This window comes from Cupressus sempervirens, chromosome 3 (assembly GCF_028749045.1).
Source record: "Cupressus sempervirens isolate cs-2001-9-10 chromosome 3, ASM2874904v1, whole genome shotgun sequence".
In the NCBI taxonomy this organism is placed as follows: Eukaryota; Viridiplantae; Streptophyta; class Pinopsida; order Cupressales; family Cupressaceae; genus Cupressus; species Cupressus sempervirens.
Genome location: NC_143120.1, coordinates 474,391,870 through 474,395,506, shown reverse-complemented (window position 1 = coordinate 474,395,506; position 3,637 = coordinate 474,391,870). Strand labels below are relative to the sequence as shown.

The 3,637-nt window shown below is 32.5% G+C and overlaps 1 long non-coding RNA gene across 3 annotated transcripts; it reads left to right on the top strand.

The window, feature by feature from the left end:
* The first annotated feature begins 247 nt into the window (after positions 1-247).
* Positions 248-1,568, top strand: LOC149567207 (uncharacterized). Of its 3 annotated transcripts, XR_016361614.1 has the most exons (3): positions 454-484; positions 777-863; positions 1,132-1,568. It is a non-coding gene; the product is annotated as an uncharacterized LOC149567207 (long non-coding RNA). The 3 variants fall into 3 exon arrangements; XR_016361615.1 differs by lacking the exon at positions 454-484 and adding an exon at positions 248-419 and having other exon boundaries at positions 777-1,568; XR_016361616.1 differs by having other exon boundaries at positions 460-484; positions 768-1,568.
* Positions 1,569-3,637: the final 2,069 nt, after the last annotated feature.

The following is a 3,637-nucleotide window of genomic DNA, read 5'->3' as shown; positions in this document are numbered from 1 at the left end:
AATGGCGCCAATTGCATCTTCAGAAATATTTTCAAATGGCACCGATTGCAAGTTAACCCTATTCCAATTTAAGCTTGCATAACCAAACAAGGGATAAACAAGAGTGGATTGCATTTTTCCATTCCTATTCTTCATTCTCCATTCTCATTCAAATTTTCTATTCTAATTCTCAATTCCTAAGCTTGCAACCAAACGGACCCTTATATTGTTTTAGTTTCGTGGGATTCAAGTCTGGCTGCAACGTTTCTCTGAAGAAAAAGCAATGTCCGTTTGTGCTTTTAATGGTTTTAATTCTGTGTTGTTACCGTTAATGGTTTTAATTCTGTGTTGTTACCGTTGCTTTTAATGGTGTTGGTTTTGTGGGTTTCAAGTCTGCCTAGCTCTACAACGGCTCTGTGCTTCACAGCCTATATGATAAGGTAATGTGGCTCTTGTTTCCTCAAGTTTTCCATCCGCTGGGGGTTTGATACTCTTTCGCTTGAAGGTATATTTTGTTTTGAGTTTTCCATTGTTCAGAGCTTTTTTCAGAGAGTGATTTAATGTCTGACCTTGTTTTTTTCATCCGTCGAGGTTTTGATCTTCTTTTGCTTTGAAAGTATTTCAATTTTTGTTGTGAGCTCTTTTTTCTCTTGTCATATTGTTTTTTTTTGTATCTAGGGCCCAATTAGGGTATTGGCATTAAGCAGCATTGAGTTTGTCTGATATAGTTTGATTCTCTGTTTACATTTCTCACCCATATTGGGCTTCCCCTGTTAATCATTATACAGTCTGAACAGGATGAGAATTAGCGTAAATCGTTTCAATGAAAAGCAGAATTTTACATTGAAGCTCAGCAACTTCGTTTGAAGATGTTTCAGTCTCAGGTATGATATTATGCAAGTTTGTTTTATAACATATGACTCTTAGCATGTTATTTGATAGATTGTAAAATCATCTGTCCATTCAGTTCTGAAGCCCATATATACAAACACCATAAATTGTCTTAGATGAGCTAGAGAAATCTAACATAAATACATAGAGATTAGGCAGCCATAGTTTTGTTTGCATGTGGGTTGGGAGCCTAACTTCTGAGGCAGCTCAAGGCACAATGTAAGACGGTCACAATGTTAAAAACAATCATGTTGTCTGCAGATAAAGGAGTTGATGCAGGGTGTTGTTTTTATTTTGTTTGACAAAGCAAAATGAGGTATTGTTTAAATGTTATTGTGATTGTTTTTAGTATGGAGGCACTTTTTTCATTGCTTTCCTAGGTTTTAGCCTCATCCGCATGCTGCGCAGGCTTCTGTGTTTGTGTGAAGAATTTTCAATGTTAAAATACGATTATGTTCTCATTACTTCCCTTTCAAGATTTGCATCTTTTGCTGCTGAAGTTATGTATGCTATGTGCTGCTATCCTTTACTTACCTTTCTTATTGTTTCATTTTCATTGCCATCAACCATGGCTACCCCTGTTCTGTAGAAAAGAATTGTGAACATATTTTGTTTGATGTTTGTGAGAAGAATTGTAAACATGATCATTCTTGATCCCATGATTATTTTATGTATCTTTATTTTGCCTAATAGTTTAAGTTTTCTTTTAGTTATGTTCAACTACTTTAATATGGATTTGGGTTTCAAATCTGTGGTGACTGAATGCTGCTTAAATTCCCATGTCTGCAATGTAACGTGTCCTCAGGTCTATTAAACTAGAACTACACTATTAATTTTGATTGATTGCATAGATTCAAGGATTCATCTTAACAGTATATTTAAATTCCATGTAAAGCCTTTTATGTTCTTGCGCAATGTAGAATGTACATATGAAATCCATTCAACTAATGGGGTCAAGTCGAGTTATTTTAAATTGTTAAGTTCATGTATAATCAAAAGAAGAAGTTTGTGATTGCATAAGACTCAGTTAGCACATAGATAATATTTCATCACATATTTCAGACAACAATCAACATTGTGGCATTTATAGTCTGTATGGCATTGTTGTAGTTATCTGCTTTCGTATCCCATTGCGAAATACTTGAAATGAAATAATTTGTCCGAATCATTAACTCATTTGTAAATTGTTTTCTCTCTTTATAAGTTCTAATAGTGTGTGATTTTGTATCTTGGCACAGTAATTTTTTACATGGCCATTGAAATGATGTAGACCTTATGAAGATCATCATTAGTTGTGTTTTGATTTTAATGCTACCTTCATGTGACTGCATCCCCTACTCTTTGAATGAGAAAATGATAACTTGACTTTTATATGGAAGCTCTATCATAATATAAGCTCATCACACTCACTGGAATTTGGCTTCTTTTCTTAAAAAACCCTTGCCCTTAACTGCTCTGTAGTTGATCAATACTCTCCAAAAATGATTTTCTGCATATGAATGTTATTATTCTTGGGTATAATCTAGAGAGATGTTATATTAATTATCTAATAACTCAGTGTGTGTTCTCAACTGCCCACTGAAACAGTAGAGAGCATATTGAAGTGACTTTCATGAGAATCTTAGATCTGATGACTTTTTCCTCCTTCACATTTTAACTGGTTTTTTAAGCTTGAATCCTCATCTATTTGCAAAATGGTTTGGTTTCTGTTCTATCTGGGTGTTCGCAACACTGTTTGGTTTCTGTTCTATATGGGTTTCAGCATTTTCAAGCTGAAGTATATAATGTCAAACAACCAGCCATTGAAATCTATAAGCAATATTTTTTATTTTCATCTTGATGTAAACTTATATGTTTTCTTCTGCTTTGTTCATCCTGGGGTAAGTTTTACCCATCTTTGCTTGCAACATTGTTTTTGTTTATGTTATTTACTATTTGTTTTAGTAGCGGTTCCTTTGATTTACATGCTTAGCTTTCCTCTCCATACTATTTCAACAACATTCAAAGTGCCAGAGGCAATTGGCATTTTCAGCACGCCAGAGACAATTGACATTGTATTGAATGAGTGTACATTTTGTGTATAATGTACGCATTTTTTTTATTAACATTCATATTCAATGTTCATGTGTATGTGCATATTTAAATTTTGACATTATGTTGTGTATGAACTAATTTTAGTATATATTGTCATGTGTGTTTTAACTTTATTATCTTGGAATGGACTTAATTTATGGAAGTTCGTATTTTTCTATGTTTTATAATATTTAGTCCTTTGTATTTGACATGTTTGAAGAACTTTGCAGGGTTAAAGTTTTATTCTATATGTTTGAACTTTCAATCCACCTGTAGTTTATGTTTCAATTCCAATGTGAAGTGTACATATTTAAATTTTGACATTATGTTGTGTGTGAACTAATTTTAGTATATATTTCTATGTGTGCTTTAACTTTTTCATCTTGGAATGGACTCCATATGTGGAAGTTTGTATTTTTCTATGTTTTATAATATTAAGTCCTTTGTATTTTGACATGTTTGAAGTACATGTATTGAATTTACACTCAATTTTCATGATTTGAAAAGTATAAAAGAGCATTGGTTTATATTTTGTGTATAATGTATGCATTTTTTTATTATTAATATTCATATTCAATGTGCATGTGCATGTGAATATTTAAAATTTGACATGGACTCCATATGAGGAAGTTTGTATTTTTCCATGTTTTGTAATATTTAGTAAGTTCTTTGTATTTTGACATGTTTGAAGTGC